The 15,198-nt window shown below is 37.3% G+C and overlaps 1 protein-coding gene across 1 annotated transcript in view; it reads right to left on the bottom strand.

Annotated features, from left to right (window-relative positions):
• The window catches only part of LOC127450868 (protein TANC2-like), a 225,407-nt gene extending 211,459 nt beyond the window's left edge, over positions 1-13,948 (bottom strand). The window contains exon 1 of the mRNA XM_051715295.1: positions 13,643-13,948. The gene's annotated coding sequence lies outside the window, so the exon portion shown is untranslated. The remainder of the gene's footprint in view (positions 1-13,642) is intronic.
• Positions 13,949-15,198: the final 1,250 nt, after the last annotated feature.

Genomic DNA, 15,198 nt, shown 5'->3' with positions numbered 1-15,198 from the left:
AAAAAGATAGCAATATATCACAGTTTTGAATAACTACTAAGCATACAGAATCGTAATATTATTGTTATAATATCACATTACCATGTCTCTGCTGATTTCCATCCCTATTGCGAACGCTACTCATGTTGACTAACATTCTACAAGTGTTCACACACACACACACACACACACACACACACACCTCTCTTTCACCTCTCTCACCAGCTGGACCATGTTTGTAATGGTTTATTAGCACTAATGAATGGGGGGCTAGAATTGATGAGCTGCATATTAAATGAACACACCCTCCACACAATCGGTTTCCTACATTTTCAGATAAAGAGAGGCAAAATGTTTTTTAACTCAGTAGCCAAAGTAGCAAAGACCAAAACTTTCAACTTGCAAATGCAAAACAGACACTGCCATATAACAGTCTATCTCTTGCATTTGTAAACAGGTCATTTACTGTGCTCTCAAGAACAAAGGTCAAAGGTGACTGGACAGACATCTTCCACAACAATGACTCCAACTGTCTGACACAACAGAACAGTACAGATTTACAGCACACAAGTTTGAAAACCCTCCACTTCTCCTTTCTGGTCTTCTTGGTTAACGTCTGGTTTCAATGACTGATGGTGGAACCATGGTCAATACAAAGAACAAAAGAACACTAAACAAGCAGCAATGATTTTTTTTCATCATTAGTTAGAAGTCAGCCTTTGTTTGAGCAACAGCCTGAATCATGCAAGTCAGCAAAAATAGTTGCACAACATCAGCAGAATCAGCAAATTTGAGATAATATGCAGGTGTGATTTTAGGCTAACAGATATTTTAAATGATAGGCCATACATTACGTATGTGCTTGTTACTATGCAAAGAAAAACTATTTTGGTACAGATTTAATTTAATTATTGTAACTTTTTAAGCAGTCCTATGTTTAGTATGTAAGTTGATTAATTACTTATGAAGGAGAGCTGGGCGATGAATTGAATCTTCACAAAATATAGGCCTATTTAAAATTATTTTATTTAATACAATGTATTGTTATACTGGTGCATAAAACTATTGAGATATATTTTTCTTTAGCTATATCACCCAGCCCTAATATGAAATCAACAGTAAGTAGACAAGTCCATCCTCTTATTCCATGCCCAAAAAAGCTGGGACTCTAAATCTCAGATATAATAGACTTCACACTGCACAAAGCTTCTATGGGTGGCTGGTTTCTACCAGAGCTAGACTGTCAGATCAGAGACGGATCCTGCAGTTAACCTGCAGTTATTGCAGCTTCTTGCCACTGGCATAACACGCAAGAAGCTTGCAGGGGCACATTCAACAAAACACCATGCCAAGGAGGAGATGGTGCGTGCAAGACAACTAGAATAAATGGAGTCAGAGAGCCATCATATCGAATCAGAGGGCTCTGGTCATATCCCCCATAGGAGGTGACAGTATAGTGGTCCCGGTTTTCACAGGGGAACAACTCTGTCTCAAACACTATTGGAGGAAGCTTGTTTCCTGCGACAGATGCTAAATGATACATACTTAGAGATGTACATCATGTCTACTTTATCAATGTTTAGTTGTGGGAAAAGGACTTCAGACACTATGTTGTGGTCGGAGACGTGGCCTAACCGACAGCAGAAGTCCTCTAGACATATTGAGCTGTGGTGCTCATGTGGGAGACATAGGTTTGAATTAGGGATGCACCGATGTATTGGCCGCCGCTATTTATTGGCCAATTATTGACTAACTGAAAACCATCAGCAAATTGGTTTTAAGCAAGTAAACGTCAATATGAAATACCGGTGGATCATTTATTCCCTCTCTTGTGAATTCAAATGCACAATCCAGAAATAATTATAGCAACAGAGTGTAGAAGGGATGGCACTCCTAAGAACATGTCATATTTAATTTCGAATCATTCTCATTCTCACATTGAGGAAAAACCGTCGTTACAGAAGTGACAGTTATCTATATGTGATGAGGTAAAACCATCCAAAATGCTCTGAAACCAGCAAATTTCGACTTATGCACAATTAACTGAGTTAAGATTGAAATCACAATATGGTCTTGCACGATTACTAAAGCTTGAAATGCTGCTTTTAAAAATAGACTGTAATCAGCGCTTCAGTCATCGATTCAGTCAGTGCTGTGTAAGCAAGCAGCGCCCTCTAGCATGTGTACGGCAATATTTATTATACATTATTCCACAATAGACCATAATAAGACTGGGAAAAAAATCGATTCTGTTACAAATCGCGATTCATGAGCCAAACTATTTTAAAATAGTCTTCCTGATGAAAAATCAGTTTTTTTTATTTAATTAAACAAATACATGTTAATCTTAATGCTACAATAATTAATAGATAAATATAGGAAGCTATAGGAGTTCCAAACTAACAGGTTTTCTCTCTGAGAAGTTTTGTCTCTTATTTATTTTTAATCTTTTAATTCACCGCTGCTACAGCCATCAAAGTGCCGTTTGTTCACTGTCTAACGTCAAAATCCTCTGCTGGGATCAATGTTCCTTTTATTATGCATAATACAAAAGATAATTTGAGAGGTGTTGTGGAGAGTATTTGTCAGGAGTCATTCTGCAGATTCTGTCTGACACTGCTTTAATAAATCGCTTAGCTATAAAAAGGCTTATCAAACTGTTGGATGCTGTAAATTACATGTTTTCACATCCCTGCAGTATTTATAATCTAACAGCCAGGGTATTCATGCGCAGCGGCGGGTAATTTCGCACATTTACCTGCCTCTATCGACAAGAGATGCCGCTAGACACATAGACACGTGCTTGAGGAAACACTGATTATATTTTGAAGAACAGATGGAAGAAATGCCGCCGATGCGCATGTGTGATTTGCTTTTTTGTTCAGAAGTTCATTTGTGCTTTGGCGCCAATGCTCGCAGCGCTACCGTGTCTCACGGAAAGTGGAACACATGCAAATGGTGAGTTCTCACTATTTTTTTTTCTCTGTCAGTCATCTGGGAGCAGTTTGTAAGAATAGAGTTGTCTATCTCAGGATGCATATGCAAATTACATGCAACTAAATTGGGACTACGGGTTAACTGTCATACATGTCATAATTCAGTACAGCCTCAGAAATGGTTCTTGAACAAGTTTACTCTTTAGCCTTCATTTGTATGTTGCAAAATTATCATTATGATAATAGTAATAGCCTATAGTAATATATGATATATTATACATTCTAAAATGACAAAATTAGTTTGATAAGTTAAAATGAACTTTGTATATTTGTTGAATACAAAATGGACAATACAGCCTTATACATGGGTTCCTTTGCACTAACTAGTCGCCGAGCTCAGACAACGCACTGAGGTCGATTGGTAGTTTTAAATTGGTAGTTTTGCACATCCCTACCTTTTACCTGAAAATTATATATTACAGAGTGAAAACAACTGTCATTACAGACACAACTGTTTTTCAATATATATTTCATTCTAAGAAAACTGAGTTAAAGCTCATTTTTTATCTTTTAAGAAGATTTTATATCAAAACAATAAATTGCAATACTTACAGAATCGCAATACATATTGAATCGGCTAGGAAATATCGTTGTAATATCGAATCAGAAGGTCTGTGGCAATTCCCAGCCCTACAACATATAAGGACATTTTGTTCCTTTGGTTAAAACTTTTTATTTGACCATGATGTTGTTGACATTTCCGGGGAATTGCCCTATGTATAATACGAATTTGTGATGTTCTATACAGTACACACATGTAAAATGTAAGTTATGTTGTTTTAAACTGCAAAAACAGAATTGCAAAAATGTTTTAGTAGTACAAAATAAACTTTTTTCACATCAGTCATTATGCTATGATATGTAGGGTTATTTTTTCAGTATTTTGATCTTTTATTTATCTTTGATTGTGGCTCTCTTTAAAATGTTGACCTGTCATGTGATCAACAGATCCAATCCATGTTCAATGGAAATTATTTATTGTTAGAACAATAGAAAAAAGCTTTTGTACCACTCTGTACATTTTTAAAACATAATTCCTGAGCAAAACAGCGATCTGATGACAAAATAAGGATAGTGCCAAAATATCTGTATCGGTATCACCAATAGTCTTTTTGTTAAAATTGGTATCTGCCAAAAAATTTCATTTCTGTGCATCCCTAGTTTAAATCTCTCGGTTAATTTTATATCAAGGAAATGGTATGTATCAAAATATAGCTATTTTTTGGGAATTCAACCCAAAAGTGTTTTGCACATTACATAATCTCGCCTATTTGTTTGGTAATCCAGTGAATTAAATAATTTACAACTGATGAACAAATTAGCCATTTTTAAAGCCATTGTAAAATAGCCGGTATGCACACACCTCTGACTGCACATCAATTAAATTCTATATTAATACGAATTTAATAAGCCAATGTTGCATCGTGTCTGCACAAAGCATGAGCAGCAAGTCTTGATGCTTCAAATTTAATTGCTCCCATTATAATCAACAATAAAGTCAACAATGGATGTGACACAACTTGCAAAGTAGAATAGATGATGGATTTTTTCTGTGGATGTACCCTGGTATAAAAAGAGAGATGTTCAGTGTTAGGGCTAGAGTTAAGGTATTTCAAGTCTCAAGGGAGGTGTTTGCATTAGGAGTACATCCACTCAAGGTGTTTCTCAAGGTAAACAGCTCACACTAGCAAAGTAAACAAACACTTTTGTAACTGACTGGTAGCTGTAGTAGGACATCATCTGGATTAAATGGATTTAAAGAGACCAACTGGTTGTGGTGGAAACAAGGTCAATAAGACTACTAAGAGCGTAAAGTGCACACTTTAGAAGAGTTAGGTAAGAAAAAAAGAATGGTAGGAAAAAGTTTTCATATGACAAGGGAAAAGTGTGGGAACTGCACAGTGCTGTGCCTTAGCAAATAGGAAAAGACAGGTAGGCTGTTGAATTTACAAGTCTACAAACCTGCCTCGTTAGGCAAATACACCAGGCAAATAATGTGGCTTCAGTTAAAGGTGCTTGAATTCACACTTGTTTCCTTGTGAACAAGGGAAATAAAGAGAGGTCTGGTTGCCTTCGACCAACAATGCACTTTTGTTTAAGCACACACAACATTAAAACTGGGTATTGATACAGATTTCTTGATTCGATTCGATTCGATTCGCATTTACAAGCTCTTGATTCATTTCAGATTTGCATGGGTATATTAGTCAAGGATTCAATTCATATGGGTATATTTCAGTTATAATGTCCCTTTTACTTACACATGCAAGAAATTATTTTCCAGCTAATGCTTTCAATTACACAGGGGACCTTCTAATTTTAATAATTATATTTTAATACGTTTTCCAGCATTTTGGTCACATTTTGGCTTTTTAAAAATGAACAAATCCATGTATTCAAGATATTACATTTCATATATTATTTTTTGCTAAATGTTTATTGTTTAATTGCATAATTTGTACTTTTTACAAGTATTTACATTGATTTGTTAAACACGTGCTAAAACAGGTACTATCTCTTTAACAAAACCAGCATTTCTGTAAAGAGCATCCGTACTTGAGCGCATGTTAACGTGACAAACCCAAGCGGCTCTATCTATTGTGTGCTTTATGTTGTATTTTTTTGTTGTTTTTGATCAACCGCTGACTGCAGAGAACGAAAAGGGTGTTAAAAGGCACGTTTCAATGACAAATGGGTCACGTGGATCTGGTTTTTGGACACACATTACACGGACAAACTTTTACTCTCAACACGCAGTGAAAGGATCTCACTCCAGACACAATTTCTGGGGAATGAAGTATGAACCTTTATAAGCCAGTTGCCAAATACATATATACATTTTAGTCGCAAATCAAGAAATTTGGTTGCAAGTGTGAGTGATTTCCTCACACTGTAGCGGAGGGTTGTGCATAGATTATAGCAAAAATCATAATTGTCGATTATTGCCCTTGATATTGTAATCACGATTATTAATGTTGATTAAAATATTAAATTACCATGACGTCACAAAGTAAGCAACCGTGTGGTTCTTCAGAGTAGCAGATTTCAATGGTGGATATGAGTTGCGCTCCTGTTTCTTTTAAGCATCTTTTAAGCATTATATTGTTTTGTATTTTATATTGTAATAATGTTTGTTAAGGTAAGGCAAATAAAAATGATTTTAAATTGATATCTATGGTACAGAATAAATTAAATTATTGCTAAATTACTGCTTAAATTATTAGTCCACGTACAGTAAATAATATGGCATATTCAATATTCAAACTTATTAACAGCCGATTTAAATTGACTAAGTTACTTACTGCGTTCAGTAAGCCCTTTGGTGGTGAGACGGGACCATTCATCCCGTTAGATCTTTAATGATGATCTTGTTCATGTAAGATCATCGTTAGATCATTTTTGGCCTCAGTGGTTGCACTTTGCAAATTAAAAACAGTCAGTCACGAGCTGAGTGTGCGCGATTCGTGAAAATGTTAAATCTACCAGTACCAGCTGCGTGGCAAATGGGTCTTATTAGAGCAGACTCAATAACAATGACGGTGATTCCTGAAATATGCTATTCATGCCATATTCTTTATGTTGGCTACACCTCCAAAACACACTTAGAACAGTTAAGCTGAATTACTTTATTGCTATTTTGTACAAATCAAATTCACATTGGCCTACTTATTAACATGACAAAACAAAACTGTTATTACATTTTTAATAAATTGTACACAGAAATGGAGCAACACAACAAACTCTCCCATTACAATGACTGCTGTCACTCACTGCAGGTTTCAGACTTGCATTTTGACGTGAGCTCAGTGACGCTCCGCGCAATGTTCTGCTCTCTCGCGAATGCTCTCATTAAAAACAAAGCTGTCTAATCAGCATAATAAATCAATTATTTACACCACGTCAGTGCCTTGATTAGAACAGGATCGTTTTAGTTTTGTCGTGTTGCTCATTTGCAGTGTATTTAACATCTACGTTCAAAGCGAGTTGTGCAATATGCAATGAGTCCAAAATAATTCCAAAGTGCTTTTCGCTCATTCTACAGCTTCTTTTCAAGTGTCAGGTGATGTTTCTTCAGTATTAATTTTCGTGTGCCACGCGAACAGTGCTAGAACATAAAGCAAGCATCTGGGCATTCAGGATCAGTTGTCATTACAGATAGGACGGAGGACTAATATAAGCAGCTCTGATTGACCATTGCCGTTTCATTGCTCAACGGACATGTTAGTTATTGGTTAGAATACTCAACCGCTGCAAAAACACGTTGTGAATAGAAACCATTGACGCAACAGAAGCAGACTTAAATTGAACGCTGTAATCGTCAGTTTTCACGATTACATAATCGTGGCAGCCGTAATTGTAATCGCGATTAGTTTTTCGATTAATTGTGCAGCCCTAGTGCATAGACTAAAAAAATCGTTCTTGGGATTTAAGAATTGGTATCGAGATCATTCAAATGAAGATGGTGATGCACCTGAAAATTGATATTTTTACCGACTTCTAATGAAAACAAAACAAAAAACAACCTTCCACCACAAGATCAAACAATAAACTCCACCATTAATATAACATTTTAATTCGTTTTTAGATGCTTACTCCACAAATTCATGTCAGTTGAACTTAAATTAATAACCCAGTTCGTGCAGCACATTTAATGGTGCATATGGCTGCAAATGTATGTTTGCATATGTGGAAAAGCTCAACCATTCAACAGGAAAACCTATGAGACAGAGGCCTTCTCTATCAAATGGATTTTTAAACAAATGTCTAATTTTAAGCACAACAGGCCCTAAAATCTCAACGAGTTCTTTTTCTACCATCAAGATGACAAAACGACAGTCAAACTAAAAAGCAAAACCTTTGAGATGTCATTGAGCTGGGCAATAAACCCTTACCAAATGTGACTGTACACATCTATCATAATTAGATATTTCTACATTCCTGACTAATACAAAACACTTGTTTGGGGAGAATACGGGAAGTGCCCTGGGTATGATATGGGAACAAATTAATCTAGCTCTTTTCTTAATGAAAACTCCCTTGTGTCTGGTCTCCATGGAACAAACTACCAACACTGGTCTGAATGCTGGGACAAACTGACAGAAGACAATGGCATGGCAGTGAGCCAACACAAACATAAGATTCAGCAGGTCGGCCCTGATGTTTGTTTGACGTGTTTGATGGTCCAGACTTCCTTAGTCACTTTGCAGTTCTATCATTCCGCACTGATATTACAGAGAGCTGAGTGCCACTGACAAATAGGTTAATTACATTTTTCCCACAGGAATGTAGAGGGATAAGAAAATAAAAGTCAGGACATTTAAGATTTTAGACACCCCTGCTTAGTCTACTGGGCAACTAATGTAGATCCTTGAGCATTGGGGTGGTGATAAGACAGAACCCACCTGCATTGTAGGGTAGTTGCCCCTGTGTTCTGATCGACATTCTTATCTCCAAACCTCAACGTTTCTTTACAAAGAAAAATACCAATAAAATGGTCTAGGAGTAAAACTCAAAATATACTTCAGTCAGACACGAACACTAGGCATCTGCGTACAGGACACATGATGCAAATTTAGTCATCAGAAGAGTGCTTGAGCACTGAACGTGTGCAACCCAATTTTTCTATTTGCGTGTACTCTGAACGCACAGTATGCAAATGCGCCTGGTATAATTTACACTAATAAGTAGGTCAAACAAGATGGCAACACTCACAATGGAGCCGTTGCTGTCAGATAGAAGTGCTAGAAGATGATGTAATTGGAGCTAAACAACAGAACACAAAAGGCAGAAACAACAACAGTGGATGTGCATGTCAAAAGCGCATGTCTGAGGAGGTCAAGAGTTGCCTACATTTGTATAACTCGAGTATGAAGGACTATAAAGACATCTTTATGGGCCTAAACCCCTGAAGAGAAATAGTCCAGTATCTCATAGCAGTCGTAGTGCACATGTACCAAACCGCCAATGTATGCATGCACAGTCAAATTAAGTATAGTTTGAAATAGGGCTGCACGATATCGAATTTATTGGAATATTAAAAATGTACATATCGCGATATGCATTTCGCAAGGGCTTGCGATAACGGCATGATTTTTTTAATACGTTGAAAAGTAATGTTTATGGTGATGCAGATAGCAGAACAGACCGGTTGCACGACTGTCACTTGGTGTGTAAGTGCAGTGTGCATATGAGCAGAGAGAACACATATTTGATTTCAGTAAGTCGTACTGTATCTTTCAATATACCCTCTGACGTCCATTCATGTTTCTTTTTTGTGCCATAAGAGAGAGAGAGTGCACGATATGCCCCGCTCCGTTTGAATCTCAATCTGTCACACACAGCATTAAAGAGTATCAAAACAACATTTGTGCAGATAATAATGAGACCAAACGCCAGCTTGAAACTCATACTTGGCTTGTTTAATGGCCGCTTTGTATATATCAAATGATGGGTTTCAATTAATGGATTGTCCAGTGAAATCATTCCTCTCAGTGCAGCCGCAGCGTCGACTGAGAAAAGGAACGTTAAACCAGCACAAATGTCTATGGCATTTTTGACCAATTTTCAAAATAAAAGTCCCTCATCCCTCTTACGAACATGAATTACAGTGTAAAAATTAAAAATTTCATAACAGACTATTTTAGGATATCCCATACTATGGTGAAATTTACTTTATATTCATATGCTTTTTAAAAATAAAATACAGAGATTTAAATATGAATTTTAATATCTGCTACATAGCTAATGGTAAAACTGTATAGATTATACATAGTCTAAATGCAATTTAGAACAAAAGACATGTATTTTTGTGATCACTGGGACAGATGGTCATTTTTATTATTTGGGCGGTGGGGGTTATGATTTTCTGTGCACTCCGATGACGTCATCATAAAAATATTGTATCGAATATCGCATAATCCAACAACTTATCACATAGCGCATTTTTCCTCCATATCGTGCAGCCCTACTTTGAAACGTGAGTGTTCGAAGGTACGCAGATGCTAAGTGTTCACGTCAAAACTGAAGTATCCTTGTCAACCAGAGTTCAAATTTTGTCAGAGCTCTTAGGGAGTCACCCCAGGGCAATAAATACACAGATTTGGGTTTTGTTTTTTGTTTTTTTTTTTTATTCAATGAAATGGGGGTCCAGCTAATTTCAGAGGGTCCGGTTTAGCTTTTCCAAACAAAAGACCAAGAACACAAGCCCCTGGAAAAGAAGCGTCTGGTATCAGACTGGTCTATTTTCAGCATTTTTCTGGCTGGCTAAGAAACAAATCATTGAGGATCCTGATAAAGGTGATGACTGAAGCTTTCAATCATTGAGAGGTAATTTTGGTGATTAAGATCCTAAAATCTAGGAGGCTACTTTAAAAATAGCCCTAATGCATTGCTATGTGAGAGGAGGAAGACATTTAAGGACAAAGAAACTTGGAACAAAAAAGCAAAAATTAACACGCCATCATCATGACACAACTATGGATCGAGGCAGTAGATGAGGCAAGACATTTCAATGTGTTTAAATCACTGTGGGTCTCCACAGCTGCATGCCATACTAAGCTGCTCTTCATCTGCTGCTTCTCGCATAATTAAGGTGACCCCAGTCTGGAGAACAAGAATGGAGGGCTAAAACTCCGCCTCTTCTCAGACTCCACCTTCTGTTTCACAGATCCCACCTCCTCATTACAGACTCCACCTTTACTCATTCAAAAACTCTACAGATACTGTGTATATTAGCCAAATATTAGCCAAATCAAGTAGCAGGTTATACCACACACAAATTTAAGCTCTGAGGGCCTATTATCCAGCATGCATCCAACTAGCAGCCTCTCATATGGCAAACAGAGAAAGACAATGTATGCCTGGCCAAGTGCATCTAAATGGAACAAAACAGACCCCATAAAAGGTCCCCATAGGGGTGCGCAAGCTTCAAAGGCACAAATGTTAAAAAGCAACACCTGGCAAGCTTGGCCTTGAGGTGAATTGTTGCCTTGGTGACAAGCCCTCCAGTCCGATGCTCGAATAACCATTAGGATGACGCTGGAAGCTCTATTTAAATTATGAGAACGAGATTAATGGATATCTTACCCTAAGCTGAACAATGTTCAATGTAAACAGGAACACATTCTACAATGCAAACGAAATTCTCAATCTTAAAGGAATATTCCGGATTCAATACAAGTTAAACTCAAATGGCAAATGTTAAAAAAAAACTCCCTATTTTAAAGGGGTCATGACATGAGAAATCAAATTTTCCTTGATCTTTTGACATGTAAGTGGTCATTGTACTATAAAAACATGCTGTAAGTTTCAGAACTCAAAACTTCCTCCTCACTGCAAAAAGAGCATTTGCTGAAACCAAGCTGCCAAAACGACTCGTTCTCTACTTCCTCGACACTGTCACACTGTGGAAGACAATTCATCTGACCGCTGCTACAATAACACATCAATGCCTACTTTACCTTATCATTTCTGTAACCCCGCTCAGTAGTGGTAAGCAGTGAGATGGCAATGAGATAACGCCAATCAGTCAAGAGCACAGAGCCAATCATAACAGTGGGAGTTAACTGTCAAATCTTAAAGGAGAAGCAGCAGCAAAACAGAGCATTTCTGACAGACGGTTAGAATGCTTTACAAATATATGGATGTTTTTGTTATTATAAGTGAACTCAAGGAATATTAAAATGATAAAAAAGGCATGTCATGACCCATTAAAAAGTATAGCCAAATGACAAACAATATGCATGTTAACATGATTTTAGTATGATAAAATCGCTTACTAACCTTTTCTGTGGAAAGTTATTTCCAATATTACAACTTCGTTGTGATGATGATGTAACACCGTAAAACCTAAACCGACCATAAAAATGATGATTTAAACAACTTAACTCAAATAATAAATTATTTTTAACAGAAAAATGTAAGTGTTTTTCTAAAATTATAAGCTTCATACTGTATTTCTGCCTTTAAACCTTACAAAAATTGGCCACATTCACTTCCATTGTAAGTGCCTTACTATAACCTCGATTTCTGCTTTTTTTAAAGAGATGCAGGGACAAGTCGAAATTACTTTTTAGTGGTAATCAACATCATACTACAAATGCTGCTGATTGAGCTTAATTTGTATTGAACCCAAGGCATTTCTTTAAATGAATTTTCAATTGTCTCTGTTAAAATGCAGTGTATAAGAAAATAAACCTATATCAAATACCAACTGCAGAAGTCCCCTAATTCACTGGTGTTTAGTTAAGCACCCCTGGGCATATTCATCCAGCTCTCACACACATGTTATCCTGGCCAGCCTGTGAATCAATTTGCAGCGTTTAATTTCAATTGGGTGATTTTCTCAACTGCTGCCCCCCAGACCGGGGAGGATAGGCCTATTTCTCATGCGGTTGCTGGTGTGCCGACACAGCTGAGAGATTATTTTTTGTTAAACGTCTCAAGCCCCCAAAACCCAGACTGCACAGTGAAATCCCTAATCACTTCTCCACGCCTGCTATTATGGAGAGCCAATCATGTAAAAATTAACATTAAGCATACTAATAACTTCTGAGAACATACCTATGACCCTGACCTGACACCTGTTTTCCAAAATGTAGGGATTATTGGATTATGCATCATTGTGGATTGGGCCACTGATTAATCAAAAATAATGGTAACAACAAGTTGCTTCCTTGGAGAGTGGAGAGCAGTCAACGAAGCAAAAATCCAAGGCACTCATAGGAGAGAATTATATCAACATGCCTTTATTAAAACAGAGCTATTACATTAACAACTGCAACCAACCAATCAGGGTGTGCTTATGGGCTGCTTATATGTTTATGCAGATTGTGAACTTGAATTCAAAACAAACCTCCCAAAGGTTTCTTAACATTAGAGTGGTAGTAAAACAGGTGATCAGCTGGCACTGCTGCATATATGCCAAACAGTGACCTAAAGACGGCAATGCCAAGACACTACATGGACTACAAATGCACAGACTTGCTTTGAATTCCCACACTGCACCTCAGCCAGTGCTGATGCAGAGCGAATGGTGCTGTTATGCAGCTTTCCCGCATACTGTACGTTATGCATGAATGCAATGTGCATGCATATAAAATAACTGCATGAATGCAATGATGGGTTGCACATAATGAGAATTTCCCATCTCAAACCTCCAAGGCTAATGAGATCTATATATTCTCACATAATAACAAACCAGGGCTTAAAGGGTCAATCAATTTCAGAATATTAGATCATATACCAGGAGCCAGGAGAACTGGAAAAGGGACTTGATGTTTACATGCTCTTAAAATAACAATACTAGACTCAATGCATGGAGGCACCAAACCTGCCATGCGCCTCTACGTTTGTCTGAGCCAAACTGCACGCGCGACGCTGTTGCCGAATAGGATACAATTGTAAGCATCCCCGTCAAAAGATACAGATACATCCATTTCAAATGAGGGCCACTGGAGCTGAAAGTCTCGGTGTATACACTTTTTTCAATCCAGCAATTCAATGCTATCCATCACCTTACGTAAATAAACAGGCTGATTCTCTGGTTCATTGATTCATCAAGCACGATGAACAGCTCCAAAATGACGCGTAATTCGGCACGAGAGCCGTCCATTACATGTAAATACGCTGGATTTGGTGTCATATCGTTATTTGGACATTGGACCTACCCTTTGTTTTCTCTTGGTGCCGTATGGACTTGTATCTTCTCGTTGGCGCTGATGTCCGTATTGTGGGAACCGCTGGAGACAGGAAGGAACACCTTCGTCAAGTGTGTGAGCCTTCTGTTTTCCTTTCCTAATAAACAGAGCGAAAGGCGTAACTAGCTTTCGTACGTACCCACCGGTACGTCGCAAATGTAATGGATCTGTGATCTGAAGATCACCATTGAACACGAACGCAGTGCCCGTCGTGTCCACAGAAAGCAGGACCTGTATATACAAACTGTAGCGCCACGATTCAGATAGCATTTGAAGGCGCCGTGCGCATTCGGGTGCTCTGCAACGGCTTTTGCGCTTGGGGGGCGGGGTTAATTTGAATTATTCATGAGGGGGCGGCACTGCACTGCTGTCCAAATAGGCTTAACATTATTTTGATGCGGTCTAATTAATATTCTTGGCATTCAAACAGTGTGTGAGTATTTTTATATTCTAGTTTGTTCTGTTTATTGAGCTCATAAATACTGTATATACAAAGTAGGACTTTGTGATCTACGCATTTATATGGTAGAGTTGAATATAATTTAGGAATAAAAATTGGAAGTAAATATTCATTTATTTGTTTGTTTATTCGTTCATTCAGCTAACCTTGTTGTTAATAATACATAAATAGATAATTCACCTTGACTTTAATATTGCAGCTCCATTAACTTCCAAAACAACATTTTTATTTTTACCCTTTTTTTCTTTTTAGTCTTTTTTTTTTATTATTTTTTTTTTTACAAAAAGTAACCCTTACACTATGGATGGGGGGTCTACATCTATGCTAAATGTGTTCATTATCTATGTGTTGTCTGTTTTGTTTAAGATACATGAGTCATTGATCTTATCAGATCTTCTGTTGCTCAATCGTTCCCATGGGCATCAAAGCACTTCTGATGCTACCAACCTCTGCATCATTACTCATGTTTTCCATGTTATATGTCACATTTAGCAAGGATTTTTTTGATAAGCATGAAAGGGGTATTAATAGATTATAAACTAGCCTGTAATTTATGTCACTTTCTGACAATTCAAACGACTAAGAGCCGCAAATGGAAGTCTTTGGCTTTTGTATAGATTTGTGAATTGCTCATTTTAATAGTTTCATTCACCATGTGGCATAGATGAATTACATTTTTTTAGTCTGCGTAAACGTCTTTTAACTCTAAAACATGTTCATAAGGACTGAATGTAGCAGGGTAATGCATAAAATGTGTCTCTGTTTTCTTTTAATGTGTGTTCTGGTAATCATCTTGATGAAAGTACAACGAAACACTACAATAGGAACTCTGTAGCTAACGATGTTCCCTTGGATCATTCTACCTCAAAGGGCATGTATGAATTTTCTGTCAACAAAGATGCCCAAATATGTCCTTAATGGCAAAACTTAGAGCTCAATAAGACCATGCTATTATCACGTTTCAATATTATATTCAATTATCCATTGCTGACACAGTTGCCATCTCTGAAACCGAAAAAGCTGCCAGACACAAACTCGCATTCATTTAAATGTAAACGATGTACAC

The sequence above is a fragment of the Myxocyprinus asiaticus genome, chromosome 13, assembly GCF_019703515.2.
Source record: "Myxocyprinus asiaticus isolate MX2 ecotype Aquarium Trade chromosome 13, UBuf_Myxa_2, whole genome shotgun sequence".
Taxonomy (NCBI): Eukaryota; Metazoa; Chordata; class Actinopteri; order Cypriniformes; family Catostomidae; genus Myxocyprinus; species Myxocyprinus asiaticus.
The sequence above is the reverse complement of the archived record's forward strand: the minus strand, read 5'-3'. Positions and strand labels throughout refer to the sequence as shown.